The sequence below is a fragment of the Nothobranchius furzeri genome, chromosome 2, assembly GCF_043380555.1.
Source record: "Nothobranchius furzeri strain GRZ-AD chromosome 2, NfurGRZ-RIMD1, whole genome shotgun sequence".
Classification (NCBI taxonomy): Eukaryota; Metazoa; Chordata; class Actinopteri; order Cyprinodontiformes; family Nothobranchiidae; genus Nothobranchius; species Nothobranchius furzeri.
The window spans coordinates 69,923,372-69,941,822 of record NC_091742.1 but is presented as its reverse complement, the minus strand read 5'-3'; the positions used below and the strand labels follow the sequence as shown (position 1 = coordinate 69,941,822).

At 39.8% G+C, this 18,451-nt stretch overlaps 1 protein-coding gene across 39 annotated transcripts in view; it reads right to left on the bottom strand.

The window, feature by feature from the left end:
- The window catches only part of LOC107377453 (protein tyrosine phosphatase receptor type D), a 677,785-nt gene that overhangs the window by 87,835 nt on the left and 571,499 nt on the right, over positions 1-18,451 (bottom strand). The window lies entirely within an intron of this gene.

The following is an 18,451-nucleotide window of genomic DNA, read 5'->3' as shown; positions in this document are numbered from 1 at the left end:
GAGCCAGCTGATGGAAAAATACACAGAAGTGATTGAAAAGCAGCAGAGTGATGGATGCTAACCAACTATAACTTCTAGCAAAACGCTATCAGTCATTTTTACATTACGCTAGTCTTTGTTGCTTCCCTCTGCCAAAACGCAAGAGATGATAATTGTGATGGCAAATTTTTTCAAGAACTGATGTAAATTTTTAGAACAGCAATCATAACTGTACATCTAGAGTAACATGATTCCAGCTAGCTGCTACACATATGGATAACCATTACTCAGTCCGATTTAAAGACCCTGGATTAAGAAATGGTATTTTACTGGGTGAAAGCGATCCCCCTTCCCATATCTGGAATTTTAGACATTACAGAACATTTCTGCTTAATATTGTGCAGCTAACTGTAGGGATAACCCTTGTCCAACTATAAGCACAGTTATCTTGAGAACCAATGGATTGATTTGACTTAATTTCTGAGGAAATCTTTGTTGGATTTGTATCTGCAATTTATGCACTTATAATACAATAAAAAAATAACAAACTAAATCAACCTTAACACAAGAAATTGATCTAAATCAATTTTGATGCCATTATTGGTCAAATTTACTCATATTTTAATATGTTTGCAGTGGTCTCCAGTAGGAATGAATGATTTGGTTGTACTTCTGGGTGAAAAAAAAGCTCTGGTGTGTCTGTTTGAGGAAGTACAATTCAGCTGGAGGAGAAAGTAGCTTCAGGTGGCAGCATTTGGAGTCTTATTTCCTCATATTTGGACATCTTGCCTCTGACTGGATAACAGCAACACTACCACTGATTCTGTTTTGCTTTGCAACAATGAGGTTTTATTTCCACAAATAACACAAGCCTGAAGGAGTTCTGCTGTGTGGTGGAGATGCTAATGCTAACAGTTACTTTCTACTAGCCGAGATGTTCTCTGCCACTTCCCGGACGCCAAACCAACAACAGCCTTCCCCGTCGTGAGTCAATATGTTAAGTGACAGTGTGACTTACATTTGTCGGGCTTTTCTGAACCAAGTGTTTTTCCATCTACTTTCTATCAGAAGCTAACGTAGGACAATAACAATAAAGTTTTAAGTATCAGGCGTGACATTAAAAGCAGAAGCTTTGATGCTCCACCTGAGAGTAATCTGTTAGGCTTGTCACCAGCATTCAGGCATTAATTCTGTTTGCTTCACAGCCAGACAGGACACCGGGAAAGAAAAAAAAAGAAGCTAATGTAGGAGACTATTTTTCACTTCAGCCTGCAAGAAAAACTCAGGACTAATTGACTAATTATTTAAAAAAATAATAATAATTATGAATAATAATTCTGCACAGAGAAAGGGTCTGGGAACTGTCCTATTCAAAGAACCCCATCCTCTGACAATTCTAACCGAGCCAATCAGCGCTGAGTAGCGTACGCCACACACCATAACGCTGAGTTTGTCATAAACATGGCGACTGAAGCGGAGTTTGCTGTGGCTCTTTCCTCTGTTCTAAATGACTTGGACATCTCTAAAACAACAAGTAGAAGTCCTAAAAGCCTTTCTTCTAAAGAAAGATGTTTGTGCTGTCGCCAGACGCCATTTTTGACTACAGCTAAAAAACTACAGCGTTGCGAACATCTCACACAGCGACGCTCAGTTTCTCATAAACAATGAAGACAGCAGCGGAGTTTGCTGCGGTTCTGTCCTCTGTTCTAAATGACATGAACATGTCTTTAAAACAACAAGTAGAAGCGCTAAAAGCATTTCTTCTAAAAGATGTTTGCGCAGTTGCCAGACGCTATGTTTGACTACAGCTAAAAAACTACAACGTCGCGCGGTACAGTCGGCATTTCCGTCTTTTTTCTGATTGGTTATTTTTGAGCTGCCTAGTCCCACCCCTCAAGTGGCACTCTGCCTGTGAGTTAACAGTAGGGATGAGCCGGATACTCGTTTCAGACGAGTATCCGATACAGATAAATAATTTTTGACGAATACGAGCATGAAACGAGTAAAACTCTTAAATATCTATAATCGTGATGAAGCGAAATCCTCATTGGGTAACTGACTGTCTTCACGCTCTGTGATTGGCCAGTCACAGAGCACCCACCCCTCCCTACACACAAAACTCTGCAACCGGGAGCTCAGTCCACGTCCGGCCCATCCACGCACACACACAGACAATAACGGATCTCTCTGTGCTTGCTTCCCTGTTGCTCACGTTTCTTCAGTACTCCCTAGGTTTTCTTCAGCTTGCCTTTTTTTCTGTTAAATATTTAAAGTAACTTTTTTCGTAACTTACGTGGTGCATTTGACAAGATAGATCTGAAAACATCTGTCTGTCTGTGTGTGTGTGTGTGTGTGTGTGTGTGTTCCTTAATAAACAATACACATAGCAACTTCTGATCAATCCATATCAATTTCAGACTTAAAATAATGTATTGATGTAAACCACACCCACTTCCAGGTTAAGCCGCGCCCACTTTAAGTACAGATACTGGTGTACTGTGCAGAATTAAACAGATGAGTCTGGCGGGCCAGGCTAGTAATTCTGTGCACTATTGCATAGGAATGAAAATGTTAAGATCTGACCAATGTAACTGTAATTCCATAATTTCTGAACATAATGGTGCAGCCAAGAACATGTTGCATTCCAATAATGGAAATTTCCCTTGTATTTTGTAATTCTTTTTTTCAGGCTGCGTGAGTGGCGCAGTGGCAGCACAATTGCCTTGCATTGAGAAGGTTGCCGGTTTGAATCCTAGCTGTCCATGCTATGGTTTTCTCCAGAAAGAACTTCAGAAAATGAGTGTTATTTCAGCTAAAATACTACACGGTCCCTGCTGGTCCTGTACTCTGGATGCACTGGAACAATGGGATTGTACTTCTGCTGGTGGTGAAGTTTATACTTATAAGAACTTTATGGAAACAAGTGTACCACAAAACCAACAACAGTGAAGAGGTTTATAAAAATAAAGCCTATTAATAGATTTGTCTTAAAAAAACTCATTTCATTTATCAGGCTTCAAAGGGTTAAAACCAAATGTGGCATGCATGCTCCAGCTTTATCTTCAGCAAAAACAAGACATCTGCTGATCTTTATTTCATTTTTAGCTGCAGGCATGCTGTTAGCTTGCTGATGCAGACTACAGTCACAGACAGACAAATCCAAAGTATTAATAATGTTATGAGGGACATCAACTGCCTGTATCGCTGACTTTCTGAGGGGAGAAATGTAATTTATTTGGGGCTAGAGTGTGACAGCTGAGCTGGTCCCACAGACTTGTAAACTGCTGTGTTTGTGGGCTGGTGTACCAATGAGCTTTGAAACTAATGTGAGATGCTTAGGTCAATAACATGTTTTCAAAGGCAGCTCCGAGCACAGCACATATTCAGCAGATATTAGCAAATCCACCTAGGCATCGTGTTTCGAGGCGACTGCATAGACAACCAACCCAGGAAGTAATGCTGATTGTAATGTTTTCCCACGGGAGACATTAGCGATTTGAAGGTTTACTTGCCTAAATTACTTCTAGTATAAAAAGATCTGAAGTAACAAACAAATATCCAAAAATGTCCAAGTCTTTTTGCAGAAGCCAGCAAGCAGGAGCATTCAGGAGAGCTGCAGCTTTGATGTTCTTTGATGATGGCAGATGGCGCTGCCAGGTTGTCTAAGCTGTCTTGTTTCTCCCGGCGTCTCAATTTTCCTACTGAACAAGAGGTTGGTGGGGCTACGTCTTGCTGCCATTTGAGATGTGAAAGAAGATAGCTCACAGTGCACCTTGCTCCAAATGTGTTCCTTTAGCAAAACAAAGAAGAATAAATAAAAGAAAAAACCAAAGCCTTGAGCAGCTTTGTCTCAGGAGGATGTATTTCTGGCTTGCAGCAGCATGATCTCTGATTTGAATATTCTAAATGTCGTAAGAACCCAGGTCCAGAAACGCCCGTCTGTTCTGCGGTGTTAGCCACGTGCTAACCTCCACAAACAAGCCCATGCTTATTCCGAGTGCCAAAATGGTTTATCCACATCTTAAAGTCGGCCCCTCCCCGCTGTGATGTGGCTAATTAATATCTTCCCTTGCTTTCGTCCACACCACCGTTTTTTTTTTGGGAAAAATATCTTCTCATAAAATTTTCATGAGGCATCATCAGTTTGCAAACAGCTTTCACATGACATATACTGCGTGCAGCAAAGAAACAAACATGGCTGCTTTCCAATAGCGCCTATGGATATCTGGCACCAGAAACCGCCTTCATGGATAAATCTTCTCTGAAATGAGACTGCATTACAAACGAGCGACTTCAGACCGAACTGCAAAAAGTTTCTCATGCAACTTTGTGTCCCCATCTGAACTGACATGAGGCATTGTTTGCTGAGTGTTTAAAAATGACTCGTCACACAGCATCATTCTTGGTCAGCTGCTTTGGATGGTCTAATAACTCCTAATGATATATATTGTATTTAAAACTTTTAAAACATAGTCATTTTCTTGGCAGTTATGCTTCCTTATTTTAATTTATGTTACATCACTACAAGTCACTCACATAATGTGTATTATATACCTCTCTGCTTTCCACTGTCCATTAGGTTAATGAGAAATTCTCTGGCATGCCTTTGTTAAATATTTGTGTTTTTTGGCATTGCGTCCACTTGCTGGTGCCAAATGTCTTTTCATTAAAAGCAACAACCATTTATTGATAGTTCAGATATTAGGAAGGGGGTTTTCTGGGGACATGTTAGGAATAATTAATATCTTATATGTTGTAGACAACTATTTGAATTACTTCAGTGGATGTGGATCATATTGGCTCATGCTAACAGTTTGCTAAAGGAGCAAACTGCAACAGGAGGGATATGAACTGTTCATGGAATCACAAAACCTCATTTCAGAAAATCTGAATTAAGAAAACCCCAGTCAAATTATTGTCCCCGATACTGATTAGAGTCATTTAACAATAAGAATTCACGTAGATTAATTCTTAGCCTTGCATTAGTTAGCTAGCTGAATACATGAATGTTGGTGAATGTGATCACAATGTAGGGCGACAATCTACACAGGGTTAGGGTTATATCTAAATAAAATAATTAGGATTATAAAACACAATCAAGTAATTTAAAATTAAATGTATCATTTTATCATTCATATATTACTGAATTTATTAAAACATTATCCACATATATATAATTTATTTATTTTTTAATACATATTTTATACATATCAGCCATGTTTTTAAAGGTCAACTTTAGCTTTATTTTTAAAACATTTGCAGTGGTCTCTAACGCCTTGCGAGTTATACACTGAAGAGGAAAAAAAAGAGCTCCGGTACGCCTGTAGCTTCAGATGACATGATTTAGTTTTATTACCTGATATTTGGACATCTCACCTCTGATTGGCTAACAGCAACCCGACTCTACCACTCTGTTTGCTTTGCTTTGATGTTTTATCTCCCCAAATAGCACAAGCCTGAAGGAGTTTTGCTGTGTGGCTAATGTTAACAGTTAGCTTCAACTTGTTGGGACATTATCTGTCCTTTTCTGGATGCTAAACCAACAATAGCCTTACCTGTCGTGAGTCAAGATGGGTGAGTCCACGAATGCTAAGTGACCGCGTGACGTAGATCTGTCAGAATTTTCGAATCCCAGATTTTCACCGTCAGTTTTCTAATGCAGGAGATAGGTGTAGGAGACTATTTTCATGTTCAGACTGCATGAGAAACTCAGTTTGACTGATCCTTTGCAAAAGTGATAAGTAAAAAATTGTTTCTTTGTAAACCTGCTCTTTAAGAAGAAAAATGTAAAAGATGAATAAATAAGGTAAAAGTGAAACTAACTCTGAGATTTTAAACAGCACTAAAATGTACTCACTGTAAATGTGCTTTTGGTAATTATGCATGACGTGTTTGCCTCTTTATTTCTAGGACTGCATAATGACGTCTAATGAGGTTAGCCTTCAAAAGCTTTTGATTTAATGTCCTAACAACGACAATGTGACAAGGTAGTTATTAAACATTTATTTTGTTCAACATTAAAACAAGCACAGGGTCGTAAATAAATGCTGCATATTTGGAAGTTTTAATAGCATCAATTAACAGTAATACGTATTTAAGAAGAATAAAAATACAAGTGAAACCTTTGGTAAAATGTACAGTAAGCATGTGGTATTATCAACTTGTAAAAAAAATAAAGTCAAGGTGTTACTGAAATAAATGAAAACAGTTTAAACTGTGAGGAACAAGGAGGAGGAGGAGGAAATAAATTAACTGCCTGCTCCTGTCTAAACTCCCTCCAGCCTGTTCAAGGTCAAACAGACAATTAGTTCATTCCACAGCAAGTCAAAAGTACACCTGATCAAACACAACAGCCAGGAGCGAGCCCATGAGCATAGATGTGCGTTAGCTGGAGTGATTGAAAGTGACAAGCCATAAAAAAATCTACGTCTTTAAAGTTGCAATTCATTCTAAAACCTTTAGAACCCCTCACACTGCAGAATGCCGAGTTTCTGAATATCCAGCGTCAAACCGTTTCTATTTGAGCAGTAATAAAATGCGGTAAGCATTTACATTGTTAGGAACGAAAAACATGAATTCTGTAACATCCCTACGAACAAATCAAGCCGCATAGCTTCTACTCCTATAGAAAAAAAGAGCTAGGCCACAATTTAGTTGCAGGCTGCTGATATCACTCCAGGCGGTGCATTTAAAATTAATGATCTGTTACATGGGTTTCTGGCCTTTTCAATGCACTGTTACTTAGCTCAGAAATACGTTTTGCAGCTGCTTTGTAAGCTCATGTTCGCTGAGAACCATCCACCAGGTCTCCACATCCACAGTGTGGCATCTAAAAACCCTCCCTCACACAGATCCGGAGATTTTTAAATAAAATAAGCAAGAGGTGCTCGTGCTGCTCGTAGTTCTCAGCTGTAACGTCATTTATTTAACTGTGAAGGGAATTAATTTTCTGGGAGATTGAATACATCTGGTAGCTTGGGAAGTGATTAACATCTCCTTTCAACAGAGCTGCTGCAGCTTTGTCCTTACAAGGCCCGCAACCAAAATGAAAGCAAACTAATCACTGTTTAATCATGCATTTTGTTTAGTTTTTAATAATCTTGGAGAGAATACAGGGTATTGACGAAGCATTGAAAGTAAATTGTGTAATAATGAATCAGGGCAAGTGGTTTGGTGTTTTTCCCAGTTCACTGTGTTTGCATTTTGTTACCAATCAAAACATCCCATTTTATTGTAGCTGAATCGTCACAAAGGAGCGGCGTCAATACAGGTGTTTGGAATTGAAACTTTAGAGGTCGACTCTGACTTTTAACACAGTTGTGCTGCATTGGGCAGAAGCAAAGACTTCATGTAAAGCATCCATTCGTCATTTTGTATTCTCTTCAAATATGTTAGAGGCAACTTTAGAGCAGCAAAACCATCCATCCATACATGAACCGCTTCATCCTCATAGGGTCACAGGGAACTTGTGCTTATCTGCAGTAGTTATCGGGCGAAGGGTAGGGGGCACCTTGGACAGGTCAAAAGTCCATCACAGGGACAACCAGCCCCCCCCCCCCCCCACACACACACACACAAAGTAGCAGTAGCTCAACAAGTGGAGTGGGTTCTCCAGTAATCGGAAGGTTGCAGGTTCGATCCCGGCTCCGGACAGAGAATTCTGCTGTTGTGTCCTTGGGCAAGACACTTAACCCACCTTGCCTGCTGGTGGTGGTTGGAGGGACCAGTGGCGCCTGTGCTTGGCAGCCTCGCCTCTGTCAGTGTGCCCCAGGGCAGCTGTGGCTACATCGTAGCTCATCACCACCAGTGTGTGAATGTGGGTGTGAATGGATGAATGATACACTGTAGTGTAAAGCACTTTGGAGTCCTTACTCTGAGTGGCACTATACAAGTGCGGGTCATTTATCATTTATCACACACACACACACACACACCCATGGACAATGTAGAGTCTCCAATCAACCTGACGAGCATGTTGTGGTTTGTGGGTTGAAACCGGAGTACCCAGAGAAACCCCACACATGGCTGTGGACTTTTTGCATTTTAGCATGTTCTCCTCATGCATCTGTGGGTTTTCTCCAGGTACTTCGGTTTTCTTCCACAGAACAAAGTCAGTGTGAATGTACAGGTCCTTCTCAAAAAATTAGTATATTGTAAAAAAGTTCATTATATTCTGTAATGTACTGATAAAAATTAGACTTTCATACATATTAGATTCATTTCAACTCTGAAGTAGTTCAAGCCTTTTATTGTTTCTAATATTGATGATTGTGGCATACAGCTCATGAAAACCCAAAACTCTTATCTCAAACAATTAGCATATTTCATCCGACCAATAAAAGAAAAGTGTTTTTAATACAAAATAAGTCAACCTTCAAATAATTATGTTCAGTTATGTACTCAATACTTGGTTGGGAATCCTTTTGCAGAAATGACTGCTTCAATGCGGCGTGGCATGGAGGCAATCAGCCTGTGGCACTGCTGAGGTGTTATGGAGGTCCAGGATGCTTCGATAGAGGCCTTAAGCTCATCCAGAGTGTTGGGTCTTGCATCTCTCAACTTTCTCTTCACAATATCCCACAGATTCTCTATGGGGTTCAGGTCAGGAGAGTTGGCAGGCCAACTGAGCACAGTAATACCATGGTCAGTAAACCATTTACCAGTGGTTTTGGCACTGTGAGCAGGTGCCAGGCTGTGCTGAAAAATGAAATCTTCATCTGCACAAAGCTTTTCAGCAGATGAAAGCATGAAGTGCTCCAAAATCTCCTGATAGCTAGCTGCATTGACCCTGTCCTTGATAAAACACAGTGGACCAATACCAGCAGCTGACATGGCACCCCAGACCACCACTGACTGTGGGTACTTGACACTGGACTTCAGGCATTTTGGCATTTCCCTCTGCCCAGTCTTCCTCCAGATTCTGGCACCTTGATTTCCAAATGACACGCAAAATTTGCTTTCATCCGAAAAACGTACTTTGGACCACTGAGCAACAGTCTAGTGCTGCTTCTCTGTAGCCCAGGTCAGGCGCTTCTGCCGCTGTTTCTGGTTCAAAAGTGGCTTGACCTGGGGAATGCGGCACCTGTAGCCCATTTCATGCACACGCCTGTACATGGTGGTTCTGGATGTTTCTACTCCAGGCTCATTCCACTGCTTCTGCAGGTCCCCCAAGGTCTGGAATCAGTCCTTCTCCACAGTCTTCCTCAGGGTGTCACGAGCTGAACTCAGAAGACCCGTAATGACACCAAACACAGTAAAAATATATATAAAAAAGTATTTTATTTATTGTGGAGTTACCAGGTGGGCGAGGCTGGAGACAGAGTAGGAGAGGAGGCGAGGGTCAAAACCAGATAGATCCGTGAATGCTACAATGGGCAGGCAGGAGGCAGAATCCAGAGAATGGAATGAGGTCGAGAATGCAGGTAGTCAGAGGCAGAGAAAACAATCCAGGCAGGGAGCAGGCACTTGAGTTGGTCAAGGAACAGAAACGAGGTCAGGATCTATGGTACAGGCAGAAGTTGGAGTGCTGGAGAATTTGCTGGCGCGAAGTCTTCAAAAATCTGGCAGAGACTGGGTAGCTGAATGGATCTTTTACAGTAGGGGAAGCAGGTGTGTGAGATGAGCTGAGGAGTCAGGAGCAGGTGAAGTGGATGAAGCTGATTACAGGAACAGGTGAGATGAATGGAGTTGATGGTGGTTGCCAGGGAAACAGGGCTTGTCAAGAGCTTGGTGAGGGGACCAGGTGAGCTGAATGAAGGCTGAAAAATGAGAGTCATGACACAAGGTCCGGTCACCTCTTCTCGTTGTGCAGCGTTTTCTGCCACACTTTTTCCTTCCCACAGACCCCACTGAGGTGCCTTGATACAGCACTCTGGGAACAGCCTATTCTTTCAGAAATTTCTTTCTGTGTCTTACACTCTTGCTTGAGGGTGTCAATGATGGCTTTCTGTACAGCAGTCAGGTCGGCAGCCTTACCCATGATTGCGGTTTTGAGTAATGAACCAGGCTCGGAGTTTTTAAAAGCCTCAGGAATCTTTTGCAGGTGTTTAGAGTTAATTAGTTGATTCAGATGATTAGGTTAATAGCTTGTTTAGAGAACCTTTTCATGATATGCTAATTTTTCGAGATATGAATTTTGGGTTTTCATGAGCTGTATGCCAAAATCATCAATGTTAAAAACAATAAAAGGCTTGAACTACTTCAGTTGTGTGTAATGAATCTAATATATATGAAAGTCTAATGTTTATCAGTACTTTACAAAAAATAATGAACTTCAACACAGTATGCTAATTTTTTGAGAAGGACCTGTATATGTGACTGGATGTCTCTTTGTGTCCCCGTGTTGGACTTGCTGATCTGACAGTTTTGGTGTTGCAAATTTGACTGAAACCTATTTGAAGGGCATAACAAAATTCCTCAGCAAAACAATCTAGTATTATTACGCCACAGGCTGCATAAGTGTAGCATAAAGCATTAAACCATTTATACAAAAGTCATATCTGAAAGGAGAGATTAGCACAAAAATAAAAAGACATTTTCCAACACTTTCCTGGGTACTTCACTCTACCTCGCTGAGGACTGCAATCTCAAGGACGGACTACGACAAGGGCAGTTTCTGCTTTACAGACCCATACTGTATATTCAACAATGGATCTACACACTAAATGAGATGGAAGGGAAAGAAATGCTGAAGTCACCTTCTAAAGAAGTGCTGAGCAGTGGTGCTTGATATAAAAAGACTCCCAATGACAATTTGCACACATTAGACACTGCCAACCAATCAGGTCATATGGATGTGCGGTGCCAAGCACCGTGGATGAGCATAAAAAGGACATTGGCTTAAAAAGTACTTCAGTGGGCAGTTTTTTTTCTCTAGAATACATAAGGCCACTGGACAGAAACTCAGCCCATTAGCAGATTATATTTATTGATCACTCACAAAATACGAGCATAAGTGAAATCACATTTTCTTTGTATGACAACATTGGTCGTTGCAGCTACTGAAATGCTGCTTGAGTGCAGCCATAAATTCTGCACAATTTGCTATCATAATGCAGTTGTCAGCAGCACACACATTCTGCCTCTGTTCTTAGAAAACTGTTCACCTGCTGCGGTATAAATGGTGGATAGGCAAAGTTGAGAAAGTGTTACCTATATTAGCATAAAAGGATTTATTATCAGGAAACAAAAGTGTTGAGTATGGTGCCCAACAATGCAATATTTTAGGGATTTTACAATAATCATCATTAAAAAGGAATTGTTTGGAGGGGCCTTTTTGAAGTGTGTTTTTGCATAAAGTTATAAATAATCACTATCTTACCCATAGATAATGACATTTTCTAAATGTTTGGACAGTTACTTTCTGTGCTATGGTTAACTCAGCAGAAAATTTAAGAAATCCCTGTTGGACTTGATCTCCTGTAGTCACTTGAGAAGCTATATTTATCAAATGTATGTGATTATGTGATTTTTTTTTTTTTTGCTCGTCGATAACCATGCAATTCAAAATTGATGGTCGTGTGAAAGTTTATAAAAAGAAAAAGCTTAATGAAAACTATGAAATTTGAAAGACGTTTTTACTCTAACAATAGTATTTTTCATTACTTCTAAATATAATACTACATTCTGGTCAATATTTGAGCAACAGGGGCAAGGTATGAACTAAACAAATATGAGTAAAGAGCTGGGAAACTGAGGCTTAATGCGTTTACTGCAACCACACACTAAGGGGTGCTTTGTTGCATTTTACCTCAACTTCCACATTATGTTCATTTGTCTAGTTATAGTGTATGTAAATGAGAGATACTAAAGCAGTATACTCGAGTATGCCAATGTTAGGCAGTTTTACTTCTGTCAGGGAGCCCCAGGGCAGCTGTGTAGCTCATCAGTGTGTGAATGTGTGTGTATGACTGATTGTGTTGTGAAGCGCCTTGGGGGATTGTCGAATCCTAAGAAGACACCATACCAAAAAAAGTGTCTAATTCAGTAAAAAAGAAAAATCTCAGGAATCTGATTGGATCATGTTTTTTTTTTTTATTTAAAGTGAAAAGTCTGAGTTCATGATAAGCGCTTTCACTGGATCACCAGACACAAAGGTTCGGCCGGTTATTGATGTTTCCTTAATGTACTTACACCTTTGCACAGCAAGTATATTGATGTTTCCACAGTTGTCTTGTGAAAATGTCTGCAATATTTCTGCAGATAAAGATCTAAAAGAGGTAGCAATAAAAACTACACTAAAAGCACATTAGACTCCAAAAATAACCAAGCAAAAGACTCTGGGAAGAAAATAAGCCTTTGTTGCTCCAAAAAGCTTGGTTTCCAAAAGAAGTCATAAAAAACAAACCTTTCTGGTCACATTCTGGCTTTAGTTCTGTGGTTGTTGCACAAGGATTGGATTTGATCCGACCTCTTTCTCGCCAAGCGGAACGAGACTTTTCACCCCGTGGTTGAAGATATTCTTTGGGGAAAATCCCTGCGGCCCATAATAAAATATATTTGTTGGACCTATTTGAGTGGATACAATCTCCACAAAGAGGCCGTCACAGGTCACTTGCTGTGGCATCGAGGAGAAAAATGTGTGTCAAGACATTGTTCTTCAGGTATCCGGGAAAAGATACTTGAGTGAAAGAATTTGAGACAGCGTGTTTGAACTGTTTCACCCAGTGCACTAAAAACCACTCTTACCCCAGATGAAAACGATGGGATTCTCACAAAATTCTCTCAAGACATTCTCTCAAGACATCCACCAGTAAATATGACATAAAAGGAGGCCATAAAGCATAACACTTGAAGTATGACAGCGGTGCTTATTTTGCTCAGCAGCCTGAACCAAACCCATTTTTTCCCACCACACTGTAGCATATCATTTGAAATTGAGGGACGCAGAGATGTTTGCACACATGAAAATAGTCAAAAAGAATTGAGAAAATGTATCTGAGTGCTTCCCATGTTAATCACATAGTACTCCAGCAAGCTGAAACTGACTTTTTAAAAAATATGTTACCTTGCTTAGAATGAATAAAAACTTAAGTGTTTCAGAGGTTAAAAATGGAAAAAAAATGTTGGACAAAAAGTTTACATTTACTTTAAAATAATCCAAGAATTAGCAACAATGTTTTTGAACATTTGGCCCAAGTGACGTGAATCTTTTCTTTTCTAAATGAGCTTGTTGATTTAGAGTGAATGAATGAAGAGATGGTACTTTTTGTTTTTGGAGGCCTCATTAATAAATCTGTTCAGACTTGACCTGAATCCTTTCCAGTAAAATGTTCCTGTTCAGTTCCACTGACGTTAAATTATTTCCCGCCCCTGGCTTGAAAGAGGGAGCTGTTGTGCTTTCACACAAACAAAATTGCTCAACCAAACTTAAGAGCTCTCAATCAACAAAAGAAAGGCATCACATTTGTTTTGTGCCAATTCCATGATGATATCTACTCTGTTGTTCCTGTTTACTGACATTTCACCACTTTTGCTATCACTGATTTTGTTGCTCTACTTACAAGGTCCACTCTACACAATAGGGAGCCAAAGTCTCCTCCCTTTCCGGTCGGCTCATGGGTCCCCGGAAGAATGAAAAAAGGGGCTAAAAACGTTATTTTCTAATCAGCTTTGCCTTACGCCCTGGATCGCACAAATGTTTTACTGCAATTTAAATAAAAGTACTGATGGGTGTTTCAACCATGCCAGTCACGTACTTTGAGATTTATCAACTTGTAGAAGTTCATAATTAGCATGACTACACACCAGAAATTGGCATGTCACATTTGTTACAACACCACATGTCATCCTCTCCCCTAAAGTAGTTGCTACTCACCAAATGGCCAGATTTATGGTGGTTCTTTCCTCCTGTGGGAAGTTTGCTGAACTTACAGCCCTTTTCCCACAGTTTTCTCCGTGTCTGGTTCAATGGCGTCACTTTCGTGAAGCACTTTTGTAGTTCTGGACTTATTTTCACACAAAACCTAAAATAGAGTTTCCCCATGTTCGAAAATAAGCGCAATCTTGGTATCAAAATGTGTCTTTAAAATTCCCGGACATCATATGTGAAATCCATGGCACAAAACAAGCGGAATTAGAAAATAACATTTTTAGCCCCATTGACTTGCATACATTTTTTCATTCTTCCGGGGACCCATGGTCCTGAAGTAGATGGGCGTGACTTAGGCTCCCTATAGCTACTGTATGGCAACCAATGATTGACAGACTCAAAATCTGTGCCCACTTTTTGCTTTATCAGCTAACTGCAGCTCCGTGGAATAGCCTCACCCCAGCTTTCCACCATACATTAAAGCAGCGTGTAACAAAAATAGAGGCGTTTTACCCATGAACTCCCTTCCAATTGGGAGCGTTTCTGAGACTAAACGGGCGAGAAAGCGTTCCTCGCCACTGGTCCCCTAGTCACGAAATCACGAGAGAATTGCAACAAGTCTTTGTGAAGAGTAATTTGGACCATCAGTTTTGCTACTTGTTTCAGGACATTTACATGTATTTTTTCAAATTTTATTAAAGTTACTACACCCTTTTCATTCTTCTGACTTTGATAAGGATGTGTGTTGGTTTATGAGCAGCTTCATTGTCCCAACCCAACCACTCCACTGGATGTGTAGGCAGAGTGCAAAGTAATAGATGTGCTTTACCCGCAAGCTCCCTTCCACCTGGAAGCACTTCAGCTGCAAAACTGGAGCTGAAGCATTTCACGCAACTGGTCCCGTGAGGTTACTAAATCATGGGAGAATTGCAACATCACGCTTGAGTTCTGAAGTTCACACAATAACAAGTGAGGATAGAGATCGCAACATGTATCCAAAACGTCTGTGGTTAATTTTCAGTTTTGTTTTTTTTTTACCTTTGCTAAGGATGTTTCAAAGGAAATGATGTATGGTTTATAGCGACCTTTGACATTAAAGGCATGAAGTAGCATTTGTGAGTGGTAGAGTCATTTACTTAGAAAGCAACAAAGTCTGACAAACCTGCAAAGCCGAAACTAACCATTGGGGGGAATAAACAGCTTCTTTTCCTTTACTTTCTTCAGAGAATCTAGAGTTGGTATTAATTTCACAGAAACAACTTAGTGCTGTTTGACACGTGTTTTCTGATCCAAATATGATTAGTTTTTATTCCAGGTAGATTTCACAAATAAGCATACTGGCACCTGCAATTAGTGCCTGAAACCCAGAAGCTTAGTGCTTTCTTCTGATGGTGGGGGACAGGGAATATTAGACTCGTGACTTTTTCATCCTATGGAATCAAAGCCACTGAACTCTGCATCAACCTATAAACTCCTTTAAAATATAGCATGCATTTGCACTACTGAGCCCTTTGTGTTTGTTCAGACTGGAAAAATCTTCAGATAAGCCTTGGGAGCACATCTAAATTACACTAGTGAGGACCCTATGCTGGTGTAAAGCCTAGTTCATTCTTCTCTGTCATCAACTTTGTGCTCATACACACACGTATTTATGGAGACATTTTCCATTTACACTTCTCTATTGGTGTTTCAGTGTTGTGAAGCAATTGTTACAGTCACATAATGTGTTAATGTATTTCAGAGATATTTTAACACAAACAAATGTGTCCTCCACCTTTTCATACAGTCATCACCTCTAGACTCAAGTTTTCTGTCATTTCCTTACACAATTTAAATTTGTCACATGTTTAGGTAACACTTCCTTTTACAGTCCCCTAATTACCTAGTACTTACATGGTAATTTCATACTAAGTAAAAGTGTATTATTGTGTAATTAAAGTGTATAATGTAATAAAGTGTAAGTATTGTGTAAAGCAGTATTTACTGCAAATGATTAATAAAATAAAAACTAGAATTGAACCTGAGTTACATGGTAATAACTGTTTAAGAACTCAGAAACAATAATGCACTTTAACTTATTATGCGATTAACATGTAAGTACTAGGGCTGGGGGTAAACGATTATTTTTAAAACGATTATTCTGACGATTATTTTATCGAATAGTCGACTATTCTAATGACTATTTAGAAAACTAATCTAATGATTATTTTTCTATTGCACAATTAACAAAAACCAGAAAATCTCAAATAAATTCCTCAAAAAAATTGATAAATTCTTACTGTAAGAGAATAAACACTACAGGCCTTCCATTTTGTATAACACTGCTTTTATTGTGTTGGTTGGTTATGTTCTGATGACGTGTAGAACTTGGGAGTGCAGGCTGCTGCCTGAGAGGTGGTAGAAGATGGAGTGTCTCCATGCTGCTTTGTTTTGGTCACTTATGTGCGTGAGGCGAGTGGTCTTACGGGTTAAACCAAACTCAGGTGATATTTTACACTAAACCGAAAACCCACAACACTCTAAATGTAATAAAAGGGAGATCTACACCACAAAAAAGATGAACTCTAAACCAAAACGTAACAGCTTATCCCAACGCAAGAAGCTGTTAGCGAAGATGCTAACAGTAGCTTTACCAACATTAAGTTCAAGTTACCAAGTTTAAATAAACCAAAAACACCCAGCAGCAAACAGACCAGCACGGAGGAGAGACTGCTACCACCAAAACAGCTCTCCTCATGTCTGAAAGAAGCTCCTTTATGAAGGGAGAAACGCTCCCGGTGATTTTCTACATCTGCGATAGACACTACGCAGCGCATCTGACCCCGGAAGTTGTTGTCCGTTGCCGGGAGACGAAGGCGGGCAAAACAGGAAAGGAATCTAGTAGTGGACGGACATTGTTCCGGGTCTTCGGTATTTGGCGGAGATGTTAGTGAAGGCGGAGAAGAGGGCGAACTAGAGGAAAAACGGGCAGATTCCTCCTCTATTTACAAACTCCTGGGGATGCAACAAGTGGGCGCGGTGCGTCGACTTCCGGATCTGACATCGACAAATTTTTAGAATCGAGCCGTCGACTTCGTCGAGGCTTCGCTACAGCCCTAGTAAGTACTTAGTAATTAGGGGACTGTAAAAGGAAGAGTTACCCATATTTTTGTACTCCTTCAGTCACAGGTGTATTAACATTTAAATCGACTGACTTTTTCTGCAATAAGCTCCGTGCCTTTTGCTAGATATGTTTGGTTCTAATTTTTTTTAAGCAAAATGGCAGTTTTGTTGACAAAGTTAAAGAAAGCGGCATCCTAATCAATCACAGGCTTGTGCTCATTGGTTACTTTCGACGAATATTTCGAAAAATGGGCTTTACTCCATCGGTCCTTACGTGCCTGTTGGAGAGCCCTTGCAACGACGGGTAGTGGTGTTGCGTGTCTCCGTACCAACATAGATGGAGATGTATATACACTAGGCTTAAGTTTGTATTTTTGCAGGACTTGCAGCACTACAGGAGCATTTATTTTTCTTTAGAAAAGCTCATGATCCACTTTTCTCATGTCAGGATGACATGTGGAATGACGAATCATTAATTATTTAATGCAGCCGGTACTTTCAAAAAGCATTCTTTCTGTCTTTTGACTGACTTTAAATGCACACGTGGAATTTGATATAAAAACATTTTAAAAACATCCTTGCCGAGTGAGGTTTTCAGGTGAAAAAAAAAACAACAATCATGACTGCATTAGGGCTTTTAGAAAACCAGCACATCAACCATGTTTTGGTAAATGTGCTTTTCTACATTATGTTTTGCTCAGAAAATGTTGTATATTGTCAGAATCAGCAGTAAAAGCTTAGTCAGGCTGAGAAGAATATGCTGCAGTTTAGCTTATTAGTGGATTCCACAGGTACAGAGCACAATAATGAATATTACAGTGAATGTACCACTGTTGGCTCAAACTGCTAATTTCATTTTACTGTAATAGAGTTCCCAGGCGAACATTCCCAGTCTGACACAAAGTGGCATTAAGTCTTCCCGGCTTGGAACCTCTAAAAGGCTGTTCAGTAATTTGCTGAACAAATACAATCTTTTCATGAAAACTGTAAAAAACCTGAGGGGAGACGGTGAGGGACCATTGAGTATCCACTAAAATTTTATTCTACCGTGCTGCCTGAAGAGGTGAAGAAGGAACAGGCCATGAAATACTATCTGGAGTGTTCCTTAAAACCGAAGCGATGATGAATGTTGGAATGAAATGTAGGAGGAGGAACGCTCTCTGAACCAAAGGTTCATAGCCGTCTGTCTGGATGAAAAATAGCATCTTGTCCCCCTTTGCCCCACACTGATTGTTTCTTCTATAAATCCCCTTTGAGATTATGTAATTAATTGAATGCATCTTATTTGTCATTAAAAAAAAACTCACCTAATGCCTGAGATTATTAGGGAACTGGGGAAAATCAATCTTATTAATCATTAGGCCTTTCCTCCAGAAATCCTTCACAGATGAATGATCTAAGCTCGTTCTAAATGACATTGGAGAACTAGTTGTAAAACTCTTAATTTAACATTAGGATTCAGAGCTACAAACTATATCATTTTCAAATAGTAAGACTATAAAACATATTCAAATTGATCATCATCTCAGTAGAACTGCAGTATACATTCACAGGCAACTT